The sequence below is a fragment of the Amblyraja radiata genome, chromosome X (genome assembly GCF_010909765.2).
Source record: "Amblyraja radiata isolate CabotCenter1 chromosome X, sAmbRad1.1.pri, whole genome shotgun sequence".
NCBI lineage: Eukaryota > Metazoa > Chordata > Chondrichthyes > Rajiformes > Rajidae > Amblyraja > Amblyraja radiata.
Genome location: NC_045999.1, coordinates 4811809 through 4825225, shown reverse-complemented (window position 1 = coordinate 4825225; position 13417 = coordinate 4811809). Strand labels below are relative to the sequence as shown.

At 49.0% G+C, this 13417-nt stretch overlaps 1 long non-coding RNA gene across 1 annotated transcript; it reads left to right on the top strand.

Moving 5' to 3' along the window:
- Positions 1-2460: 2460 nt before the first annotated feature.
- LOC116968222 lies at positions 2461-7128 on the top strand. The gene is made up of 3 exons (XR_004410425.1): positions 2461-2568; positions 4958-5059; positions 7063-7128. It is a non-coding gene; the product is annotated as an uncharacterized LOC116968222 (long non-coding RNA).
- Positions 7129-13417: the final 6289 nt, after the last annotated feature.

Genomic DNA, 13417 nt, shown 5'->3' with positions numbered 1-13417 from the left:
CACACACACAAACTGATGTACACATATACCAACAGAAGACTGTGGAGGCAAAATCAATGGATATTTTTAAGGCAGAGTTAGATTCTTGATTAGTACGGGTGTCAGGGTTTATGGGGAGAAGGCAAGTGAATGGTGTTGAGAGGGAAAGATAGATCAGCCATGATTGAATGGCGGAATAGACGTGATGGGCCAAATGGCCTAGTTCTGCTCCAATCACTTAAGAACATATCATCAGCATCGGCAGTAACTCAAAACTAGTATGACTGTCCTCTCATGGAGGACGCCAGTGCGTGACTTTGTTTATCGTGGGGAGACTGGTGCACAGACAGCCACCCCACGGTCCTTGACAGATCTGGGTGAGGATCCAGTGGCATGGAGTCCAAGACGACCGGAGACCCTTTTCTGCTGCAGCCTTCATCCGCCTTCCCAGCCGTCGTGACGCTCCACTAAGGTCAGCCCTCGTCCTCCGCCTGTTCCACCGTTGAGGTCTTGGTTGGATTGGCTCTTTGTTAGTGACCAGACCTCCCCCTCGACCTCACCGCCACGGGTGGCCCTACCAGGAGCACAGCTCCAGACGTCATCGCTCTCAGGATCTCAGGACCATACAAGCTTCTCCACCACGACAAGGTGACAATCCACACACACACACACACCACGAACGATGAGATCACATACCACTTACGGCATGCAATACATCTTTATTTTTATTTAATCTTCTAAATCCAATTACTATTTAAAAGCCATTCTGGACTCACAAGGACACTGCATTACTCCGTAAAACCTGCTCTTGGGTATTTTATGTTGCCACTCTTAGATTTATACCATCTGCTTTCCATTTTCTGAACAGCAGGAATATTTTTTGATGAGCCATCAAAACTCTAGGGCCTAAAATCTTATCAAGTGTCACACTGGTTTTGTGATGGAATTTCTTAAGATTGGGTACATGTGGGCACCTACATATAATTACAGTATAGGCTAAAGGTGCAGGCCTCACACAGCCTTAAACAACTGCTCACCATTATTTAAAGGACTCAACTGTTCCCGATTCACAAGGTACACAAAATTGCTGGAGAAACTCAGCGGGTGCAGCAGCATCTATGGAGCGAAGGAAATAGGCGACGTTTCGGGCCGAAACCCTTCTTCAGACTGATGGGGGGTGGGGGGGGGAGAAAGAAGGAAAAGTGGAGGAGGAGGAGGAGCCCGAGGGCGGGCGGATGGGAGGGTGGGAGGAGACAGCTAGAGGGTTAAGGAAGGGGAGGAGACAGCAAGGGCTAGCAAAATTGGGAGAATTCAATGTTAATGCCATCCGGACGCAAGGTCCCCAGACGGAATATGAGGTGCTGTTCCTCCAATTTCCGCTGTTGCTCACTCTGGCAATGGAGGAGACCCAGGACAGAGAGGTCGGATTGGGAATGGGAGGGGGAGTTGAAGTGCTGAGCCACCGGGAGTTCAGGTAGGTTATTGCGGACTGAGCGGAGGTGTTCGGCGAAACGATCGCCCAACCTACGCTTAGTCTCCCCGATGTAAATCAGCTGACATCTTCCTGATTCACCTCTGGTTGCAAATTTGAAGAACAGCATCTAATATTTTTGCTTGGGCAGCTTCCAACCCAGTGGTATGAATATTGATTTCCCAAAATTCGAGTAATCCCTGCATTCCCTCTCTCTCTGGAGTATTGTGTGCAGTTTTGGTCCCCTAATTTGAGGAAGGACATTCTTGCTATTGAGGGAGTGCAGCGTAGGTTTACAAGGTTAATTCCCGGGATGGCGGGACTGTCATATGCTGAGAGAATGGAGCAGCTGGGCTTGTACACTCTGGAGTTTAGAAGGATGAGAGGAGATCTCATTGAAACATATACGATTGTTAAGGGCTTGGACATGCAAGAGGCAGGAAACATGTTCCCGATGTTGGGGGAGTCGAGAACCAGGGGCCACTGTTTAAGAATAAGGGGTAAGCCATTTAGAACCGAGACGAGGAAACACTTTTTCTCACAGAGAGTGGTCAGTCTGTGGAATTCTCTGCCTCAGAGGGCGGTGGAGGCCGGTTCTCTGGATACTTTCAAGAGAGAGCCAGATAGTGCTCTTAAAGATAGTCAGGGGATATGGGGAGAAGGCAGGAACGAGGTACTGATTGGGGATGATCAGCCATGATCACATTGAATGGTGGTGCTGGCTCGAAGGGTCAAATGGCCTACTCCTGCACCTATTGTCTATTGGCTAATGTCTATTATATCTCTCGTTTCCCTTTTTGCTGACCGTCAGTCTGAAGAAGGGTCTGTATGGACATGGTTTCCGCCCACATACCAAAAACCCCCGTGCAGGTTTGTAGGTGAATTGGCTTCTGTAAATTGTGCCCAGTGTCGAGGATAGAGCTGGTGTGTGAGTGATTGTGGACTCGGTGGGCCGAAGGGCCTGCTTCCGTGCTGAATGACTCTGATGATGACTCTATCTCTCTGCAGTGGTGATCCTGAGCATTGCAGACAGCCGAAGCAAGGAGCTGTTGGCAAGCTACTGCCTTCCTGTCTCCTACCTGCAGTTGTTCCACCATTACCACCTCGAGTTGATACAGGTGAGTGGGGAGGAGCCACGGGAGACCTGGCCCGGTACTAGCCCTCAGGCAGAATTAGTCAACGCAGAAGACCCGACCCTTCCCTAGCTCGCGACTGGTGGATCTTGCTTAGTTTGGTGTAGAGATACTGGATCGAACCCGGCTCCCAGGCAGCAACTCTACCGCTGAGCCACTATGCCTGCCCCGCTGAGTTACTCCAGCACTTTTGTAAACTGGCACCTGCAGTTCCTTTCATCCATAGACAGGGTGGCACGGTGGCGCAGTGGTAGAGCTACTGCCTTAGAGTGTCAGACACCATGGGTTCGATCCGGGTTCGATCCCGACTACGGGTGCTGTCTGTACGGAGTTTGTACGTTCTCACCGTGACCTGCGTGGATTTTCTCTGAGATCTTCGGTTTCCTCCCACACTCCAAAGACGTACAGGTTTGTAGGCTAATTGGCTTGGTAAATGTAAAAAAAAATAGTCCCCAGTGTGTGTAGGGTTCGTATTAATGTGCGGGGATCGCTGGTCAGTGCGGACTCGGTGGACGTTGTATCTCCGAACTAAACTAAATGGAAGTCCGCCTTTCCCCTTGAATGCATTTGTTGTGGGCGGCAGTGTGGGAATCTGCACTCCTACATTACAAGAAGGTCTCAGGGTCAGGCTATTCTTCACTTAGGGACGACAGATGGCACAATGGGCTAAGTGTTCGACTGGCAACCGGAAGGTAGCCGGTTCGAATCCCGCTGGGAGTGCATACTGTCGTTGTGTCCTTGGGCAAGACACTTCACCCACCTTTGCCTGTGTGTGAATGTGTGTGAATGTGTGTGAGTGATTGGTGGTGGTCGGAGGGGCCGTAGGCGCAGATTGGCAGCCACGCTTCCGTCAGTCTGCCCCAGGGCAGCTGTGGCTACAGAAGTAGCTTACCACCACCGAGTGTGACTGAGGAGTGAATGAATAATGCGATGTAAAGCGCCTTGAGTATTAGAAAGGCGCTATATATAATCCCATCCATTATTATTATTATTACGCTACTCATGTGTTGAGTCTGCCAGTGCTGCACCAGAAGCCCCCTCTATCCCAATGCCCTCCCTCCTGCAGCAGCTCTGACATCCTGTACATGCTCCTCCCTCCTTCAGCCCCCAGGCCCCTTCAGTTGCAAGCCCTCTCTCTCACCCTCCCCGGCATGAAGCCTTTCCCTTCAGCCAAGCCAGAGGGCTGGGGCCCCTAAGGACATCTAGTCAGTTTAGATCTGTTTACTCCATTGTCACGTGTACCGTTTGTGCAGTTTAGATTTACAGAAGAAATAACCTTTACGGAGTTACCACATTCCACTGGTACCACAGGTACAAGGAACAGGGTACAAGGAAGCATCACCACCTGCTGGATCCCCTCCCAGGCACACACACCATTGTCCCAACTCAGAAACGCGTCGACATTCCTTCATTGCCATCCGATTCTAAATCCCAAACATTCTCCCCTCAGTCCCGGCACGAGAGGGAAGGGTCCTGACCCGGAACGCCACCTACGATACGATAGAACTTTATTTTTCCCGGGAGGGAAATTGACTGTGACCTCTCTGTGTTCGCCAGAGGTCAAGTCAGGTCACATTTATTTATATAGCACATTTAAAAAACAACTCTCGTTGGCCAAAGTGCTTTTCATTTGTTATAAGAATAGTATAAATAAACAAACTACCTACATATATGCATGTAGCCCTCGCTCAGTGGACGTCAGGAAAGGCTTGGGAATATAGATAAGATTTTAGTCTTGGCTTAAAGGAGTCGATGGAGGGGGCTGTTCGTTCTGATGGGAAGGGGGATGCTGTTCCACAGTCTAGGAGCTGCAACCGCAAGGGCGCGATCGGTCGCCCCTGAGCTTATGCCTAGACCGCGGGATATTCAGCAGCCCCAAGTCGGCCGATCTGAGGGACCTGGAGGTGGAGTGGTGGGTGAGAAGACTTTTAATGTAGGTGGGGGCAAGCCCATTGAGGGCATTGTAGACATGGAGGAGAATCTTGAAGTGTATACGGAACCGCACAGGGAGCCAGTGGAGAGAGGCCAGGATCGGGGTGATGTGGTCCAGAGGTGCTGCCTGACCCGCCGAGTTACTCCAGCACTTTTTGTAAAGCAGCACCAGCAGTTCCTTTTATCTACAAAGTCTGCCTTTCCCCTTAAATGCATTCATGTGGATAATCCTCACGGTGATCCCGATGAAGACACGATGGTATAAATTTCCTTTGAGACCCATCCATCCTGTATTGTCTCTGTGGGGCTGCCCTGTTATAGCCGGTGGAGAGATCAATTCCCCTGTTTATAGGCATCTGAACGATGTTGACCTTTCTGCCTGTGTTTGTCTCTTTCCTCCCTCTCCCCCCCCCCTCTCCCCCCCACCTCCCCCGACTCCCAGCCACACTCCAGTATCCCATCTGGCGTTCGATTATATGTCACCGTCGTTCGAAAGGGCAGCGTTATTCCGCGACAGGAAGGCTTCGCTTTCACCGGATTCGAGGTAGGCCGAGAAAAAATGTGCACTTTGCAGGGGCAGACATTGAACGAATTCTGATCTCCATCTCGGGGAACCCCTGCGGTTACGAACATTTCACCACTGCTGTATAATAGCACTCATGTTGAAAATCGACCTTACTTACAGATATAATGACCCTAAGTGTGTATACTGGAGGCTGAAAAGAGCACCTGCCACTCAAGGGGTATTAATATTAATGAATGCAAATGTTACGTTTTTCAATGCAACAAAAAAATCCTAATTGCTCTGATTCTGAAAATATACTTTGGGTTATTGTAGCCTGGTCTTTACAATGTGCTGGTCGTGAATCGTTCGTTTAGTTCAGCGATGGTTTTTATCTGGATTCAGACAAATGCATTAACATTTCTGGTCGCGAAACCGTCTCCCCCCCCCCCCCGCTATCTTCTCCCCCACCCCAGCTTGCCTGTTGCCATGGTATCCACGGCATTCGATGCATTATGGATTCAGCTGATAACTGCACTCTCCCGGTGATCCAGAGAGGTGTCCTGAAAGAGCCCGCCTCACGTGGCATTGCTGGCTTGTCCTGACCAAGGATCGGGCACCTCCGTTTTAAGCGCCTCCATTTTGGAGGGTTAGGGTTGGGTCGGGTACTTTTCGGCGCTGCAAAGAAAATGATCTGCTTTAAGTTTTCTACTTATTTCCTCCCCTACGGCACATTAGCACAATCTTATGTCAGTGCTAACGCTAAAATACATAAAGACAAAATTAATTCAAGAGCCTGCTGTAGTGTGAATAGAAAACATATTAAATGAAATGCAGGTCAGTAAATTTTGATGAACTTTCAAAAACGTTAAATACCCCCATCGGCCATCCCTCACGAAAAGCAGTCCTGAATGCTAACCCTAACGCTAACCCTAACCCTAAATCTAACCCTCCAAAATGGAGGCGCCAAAACAGCGGCGCCGAATGGTACCATTCTGCTGACCAACGGTGATGGGAATCCGTCCTCAAGCTTTCTTCCTCCCCCCCACAACCCTTCAATCAGTCTGAACAAAGGTCCCGACCCAAAATGTCACATAATAATAATAATAATGGATGGGATTTATATAGCGCCTTTCTAGAATACTCAAGGCGCTTTACATCGCATTATTCATACATTCCTCAGTCACACTCGGTGGTGGTAAGCTACTTCTGTAGCCACAGCTGCCCTGGGGCAGACTGACGGAAGCGTGGCTGCCAATCTGCGCCTACGGCCCCTCCGACCACCACCAATCACTCACACACATTCACACACAGGCAAAGGTGGGTGAAGTGTCTTGCCCAAGGACACAACGACAGTATGCACTCCAAGCGGGATTCGAACCGGCTAACTTCCGGTCGCCAGCCGAACACTTAGCCCATTGCACCATCTGTCGTCCTTATCCATGTTCTCCGGAGATGCTGCCGGACCCGCTGCGTTACTCCCGCTGCGTTACTCTGTGTCCTTTTTTTGTCGGGGCTCTCGTTGGATTTGGGGCGTCGGGAAGACTAGCCCCTCGGGTTTGCTTCAGATCTCATCACCGTTGACCACTTTGACATTCCCAAAATGGCCGCCCTTGTCAAGAGAGTCAAGAGTGTTGAATGGTGATAGACACAAAACGCTGGAGTAACTCAGCGGGTCAGACAGCATCTCTGGAGAAGAGGAGCAAGTGACGTTTCGGATCCAGACCCTTTTACAGGTGAAGAAGGGCCATAGACATAGACATGGAAAATAGGTGCAGGAGGAGGCCATTCGGCCCTTCGAGCCAGCAGCGCCATTCATTGCGATCATGGCTGATCGTCCCCAATCAATAACCCGGTCTCGACCTAAAAGTAGTAGCAGCCAAATATGGGACAAGGGCGGTCCCGTGGGGGATAAACCAATTTAGCCCAATATACGGGATGTCCCGGCTAATACGGGACAGTTGGCCATCCTAGCCTTCACCTTTGTTTAACTTGGTGACTTTAATCCACAGCCAGTGACTAACCTGATGCATGTTGCTCTCCAGGTTCTGCTTCGAGCTTTGGAGCACCCATTGCAGGACCCTTCAGGCCCACTCCTAGCAGTCGCCAGGATAGTCCCTGACTATCAATCCTACAAGTAAGTGGCTGGGCGGCTACAATTGTTCAACGGATTCATAAATTAAATTGCCATTACAGTCTTCTAGAAATTCACATAACCACCACTGATCAATTTGACCAACACTCAAATGGGAAGGGAGACAAAAATGCTGGAGAAACTCAGCAGGGGAGGCAGCATCTATGGAGCGAAGGAATAGGCGACGTTTCGGGTTAACCCGAAACGTCGCCTATTCCTTCGCTCCATAGACGCTGCCTCACCCGCTGAGTTTCTCCAGCGTTTCTGTCCACCTTCGATTTTTCCAGCATCTGCAGTTCTTTCTTAAACACTCAAATGTGAAATAATCTGTAACATCTGGGGCAGCGCAGCAGCTTAACGCACACCAAAGATCGTGTCGTGCGTCGTGACGCGTAAATTGTGTCACGTAAATGGCGCGCAAATGACGCCCAAGTGTGACAGGCCCTTAACTCAGCGGGACAGGCAGCATCTCCGGAGAGAAGGAATGGGGGAAGTTCCTGAAGAAGAGTCTCGACCCAGCATTTTGTGTCTGTCTTCGGTTTAAACCAGCATCTGCAGTTCCTTCCCACACATCTCCCTATCGCTGTGTATCTTGATGGCTGTGCTTAGATTGGGAGCCCTACTGGGAGGTGAGGTCTGGGCAGGTGCTCCACTATTAATTATTAACGCTGCCCCTTGTTCTTTATTACTCCACACACCTTTGATGTTCTTCAGCGATCAACTCTTCCTCAATTAACATCAATGCAGGCATTGTAGCTTTGTTGGTGGAATGCCATTATACATTTATAACAAAGTCCTGAGGATTGCAGCCAATTAATTGGGGGAGGTTTGCTGAAGGGTCAGGGCTAATCCCCCCCCCCAAGTGTCACCTATTCCTTTTCTCCGGATATGCTGCCTGACCCGCTGAGTTACTCCGGCCTTTTGTGTCTATCTTTGGTTTAAGCCAGCATCTGCAGTTCCTCCCTACACAAACATTGAACTACTGTGGTCGAGTTTTACTAGGGGGAGTCTTGACTCCTGACTGGGGTGTAAGCTGCCCAGGCGAAATATGAGGTGCTGTTCCTCCAATTTGCGCTGGGCCTCACTCTGACAATGGATGAGGCCCTGGCCCACTTACCTGGCAGGGGAACGTCCGTGATCAAAAAGGCAGTTCTGCCTGGAAGAGTCTATCCCATTCGATCCAATTTGAGATACCAGCTACCAAGACAGATGTGTACAGCATTCTTCCCCCGCACAATTAAAGCATGGAGTAGTCTTCACCCTACCATAGTTACCCAACCAGATGCAACTACATTTAAGGTAGCTCTTCTTCTCCAAGGACCCTTTTTTGCTTAAGTCCACCCTCCGCCACCTCCAGTTTAAATTCCATTTGGAATATTTTGGAGGACCAAGAACCAAGAACCAAGTGGCTGTGAAGTCTTGGTTGAATGTGAGTTGAAGGGAAATTGGATGCAGGGTACCTGAGTGGAACTTATGGGCCTGTCCCACTGAGGTGATTTTTTTAGGCAACTACAGGCGACTAGTTTGTCGCCACATGTGCGCCGGTGGTCACCGGGAATAGTCTCCTCAGTCGCGCAAAAATGTCGTAACGTCTTTCTGGTCGCCGCCAAATTTTCAACATGTTCAAAAATTTAGCCCAATATACGGGATGTCCCGTCAGTAGGTTTTGACACCAATGTGCGTAGCTTGACTTCTCCAGACGTAGGTGCTGTCGTAGGTTGTTGCCAGGATGACGTAGGTTGTCGCTGGTTTTTCTACGACCTGCTACGTCTATGACAGTCACCGGCAGTTCCCTGAAAAATCGCCAAGTGGGACAGGCCCATTACACTCATGAAATATTGAGTGGGAAAGGAACTGCACATGCTGGTTTACACCAAAGATAGACACAAAATGCTGGACTAACTCAGCGGGACAGGCAGCCTATCTGGATAGAAGGAATGGGTGACGTTTCGGGTCGAGACCCTTCCTCAGACTGCTATTTACATCAATGATCTGGATGAAGGGGTGGTAAATTGGATTAGTAAGTATGCAGATGATACCAAGATAGGGGGTGTTGTGGATAATGAAGAAGATTTCCAAAGTCTACAGAGTGATTTAGGCCATTTGGAAAAATGGGCTGAAAGATGGCAGATGGAGTTTAATGCTGATAAATGTGAGGTGTTACACCTTGGCAGGACAAATCAAAATAGGACGTACATGATAAATGGTAGGGAATTGAAGAATACAGTTGAACAGAGGGATCTGGGAATAACCGTGCATAGTTCCTTGAAGGTGGAATCTCATATAGATAGGGTGGTAAAGAAAGCTTTTGGTATGCTAGCCTTTATAAATCAGAGCATTGAGTATAGAAGCTGGGATGTAATGTTAAAATTGTACAAGGCATTGGTGAGAACAAATCTGGAGTATGGTGTACAATTTTGGTCGCCCAATTATAGGAAGGATGTCAACAAAATAGAGAGAGTACAGAGGAGATTTACTAGAATGTTGCCTAGGTTTCAACAACTAAGTTACAGAGATAGGTTAAATAAGTTAGGTCTTTATTCTCTGGAGCGCAGAAGGTTAAGGGGGGACTTGATAGAGGTCTTTAAAATGATGAGAGGGATAGACAGAGTTGATGTGATCAAGCTTTTCCCTTTGAGAATAGGGAAGATTCAAACAAGAGGACATGACTTCAGAATGAAGGGACAGAAGTTTAGGGGTAACATGAGGGGGAACTTCTTTACTCAGAGAGTGGTAGCGGTGTGGAATGAGCTTCCAGTGGAAGTGGTGGCGGCAGGTTCGTTGGTATCATTTAAAAATAAATTGGATAGGCATATGGATGAGAAGGGAATGGAGGGTTATGGTATGAGTGCAGGCAGGTGGGACTAAGGGAAAAAAGTTGTTCGGCACGGACTTGTAGGGTCGAGATGGCCTGTTTCCGTGCTGTCATTGTTATATGGTTATATGGTTATATGGTTATTTACATTATTTTTTAGAAGAAATGGGAGGAGTCGATGGAGAAGCTGTTAAGAGTAAGGACCAGCTCTGCTAGGCGGAGGAGAGTGTTGGTAGGGGGAACTAGGCTGCTTCTGCAGTTGGTATTTGATTTTTTTAAACTTTCCCTTTATCTGGTCCTCAGGGCCTGTCCCACTTTGGTATCATTTGTGTGTCACGCAGATGGCACGCCAAGATTCTGTACATCACAAAATCCTGCGACGTCTCGCGCAGTCGCGCGTCACTGCCTACGTCATCACGCACCATGCGCGCATCACGTGCAAATGACGGCCAAGTGGGACAGCCCCTTTACTCTTAACAACTTCTCCTTTGACTCCTCCCACTTCCTCAAAACATTTTTTTAAGCAGTCTGAAGAAGGGTCTCGACCCGAAACGTCACCCATTCCTTCTATCCAGAGATGCTGCCTGTCCTGCTGAGTTACTCCAGCTTTTTGTGTCTATCTTCCGATGAATATTGACTTCTCTAACTTCAAGTAACCCTTGCTTTCCCTCTCTTTCCAACCCTCCCCCAACCTAGTTCTCAGACTAGACTGTCCCCCTGATTAAATGTTATCTCTGTATGCTTCGTTGTCAACTTCCCCCAGCGAGCGATGATCTATTCAACACTCTCCTTGAACTTCATCCCCTTTGATGTCTGGGTTTCACACCTTCCCCTTCCATATCTCTGTTTCTCCCTCTCCCCTGAGTTTGAAGATGGGTCTCGCCCCGAAATGTCACCCATTCCTTCGATCCAGAGATGCTGCCTGTCCCGCTGAGTTACTCCAGCATTTTGTGTCTATCTTTGGAAATAAGGACCGATCTCTCCGCGCATCACACGTCATCACGCCGCGTATGTTTCGGTGACCTGATACGTCAGTCTCCGAAAAAACATCGGCAAGTGGGACAGGCCCTTTAGGCACTCCATGGTGGGTGGTAGATTGGCCGGGGAACCGTGCAGGGTGCAGGGAGGATGCAACAGTGCTGGCACACGGTTACAGCTGCACGGGTATTGACATATACTCTCCATACAGGTCCACAATGTTGATGAAAACCCCCAGGCTGGCCGGCATTAATGTCACCACCGTGAAGTACCCAGACCCACTGCCATCTTCCTTCAATGCCCCCCATCACACCAGCCAAGGGCATCCACAGGTAGGTTTCTAGAGAACACGAGTGCTTAATTGTCATATGTACCTGACAAGGTCAAGTCTAGAGTCAAGAGAGTTTATTGTCATGTGTCCCAGATAGGGCAATGAAACTCTTGCTTTGCTTCAGCACAACAGAGTATTGTAAACATAAATACAGAACAGTTCAGTTCAATATACACATAAATAAGCAGATAAAGTACAATAGGCTGTTACAGTTAATAGTCTGTACTTAATATACTTAATAGCCTGATGGCTGTGGGGAAGGAGCTGTTCCTGAACCTGGATGTAACAGATTTCAGGCTCCTGTACCTTCTTCCCGATCGTAGCGGAGAGATGAGTGCGTGGCCAGGATGTTGTGGGTCCTTGATGATGTTTTGCTGCCTTTTTGAGGCAGCGACTGCGATAGATCCCTTCGATGGTGGGGAGGTCAGAGCCGATGATGGACTGGGCAGTGGCTACAACTTTCTGCATCCTTTTCCGCTCCTGGACCCTCCGGATGAACCAACACCGACAGCCCTGTAAACATAATACACATCGATAAAATATCAGAACAGAAATTCAATAAATTAGTTGCCACAAATTCATAAGTGATAGGAGCAGAATTAGGCCATTCAGCCCATCACGTCTACTCCGCCGTTCAATCGTGGCTGATCTATCTCTCCCATCTAACCCCATTCTCCTGCCTTCTCCCCATAACCCCTGACACTTGTACTAATCAAGAATCTATCCATCTCCGCCTTATAATCATCCATTGATTTGGCCTCCACCGCCGTATGTGGCAATGAATTCCACAAATCCACCAATTAAACATCCTTTAATTCTAAGGCTATTCCCTCTGGACTCTCCCTAGATTGGAAACATCCTCTCCACATCCACTCTACACAGGCTTTTCACCATCAGTCTGAAGAGAGGTCCCGATCCGAAACGTCGCCCATCTATTCCCATCCCAGATGCTGCCTGACCAGCCGAGGTTGTGTTTTGCTCAAGTTCACCATTATTCCCGGCTCTTTCGGGACAAGTCAGGAGAAAGCAAATCTCTTGCCCAGAGTTGGTGAATCGAGGACCAGAGGACATAGGTTTAAGGTGAAGGGGAAAAGATTTTATAAGAATCTGAGCGGTACCTTTTACACACAAAGGGTGGTGGGTGTATGGAACAAGCTGCCAGAGGAGGTAGTTGAGGCTGGGACTGTCCCCAAATTTAAGAAACAGTTAGACAGGTACATGGATAGGACAGGTTTGGAGGGACATGGACCAAACGCAAGCAGATGGGACTAGTGTAGGTGGGACATGTTGGCTGGTGTGGGCAAGCCTGATTCCACACTGTATCACTCTATGACTCTATGAAAAGTGGTTGGCGCACATGAACCACTGCCATTATAGCTCTGGGAAGGTTTACCATTCCACCATTTGCCTGGTCCTTGGACCAGAAGTCTTAATTAGTAAGAACTGCAGGCAGCCTCTCACCCCAGTTAGTTTTAGTGTTGCAGCTGCCTAATCTGAACACAGATGCTCCTGATTATTCTCTCCTCTCCTCTCTCGCACTCTCTCCACTTGCGAGAGCCTTCTCCGTGCTGGTACCCGCTCAGCGTGCGCTGGGGATTAAAGGTTTATCCTGTCGCACCCTGTTACTGTCCCGTGCGTCTTTCCCAAGGAGCAGAGTGATGGCGGGCGGCAGCAGAGGCAGTGCTGACCACATCCATTAGCAGCCTTCAGTGTTTCACTCTGGAGTCCTGGCCCTTTTACCCGCTGTTAATTCCACGTGCAACACCCATATCGGATAAAAGCGGATGGGGTAACTGGATGGCAGGGTGGCGCAGTGGTAGAGTTGCTGCCTTAAGGGCCTGTCCCACTTTGCGATTTTTTCGGCGACTGAGAACGCCAGTGACTGACGCCCCAAACACCGTCAAGTTGAACGACATTCCGCGTCACCATCACGACACTCTGCATCACCCGCCTCACAACACAAGAAGGTGACACCAAAGTGTGATAATCACATAGGAAATGAACTTATCTACAATAAATCTAAGGACCAATAACGTTTTAATGGATGGGTCGGCGCTTTATATACCCGCGTCACCGGGCGCCACCTGCAGGGCAGCGCACGTCAGCGCGTGACAGGGCGCACGACACGATGAGACACCCAGA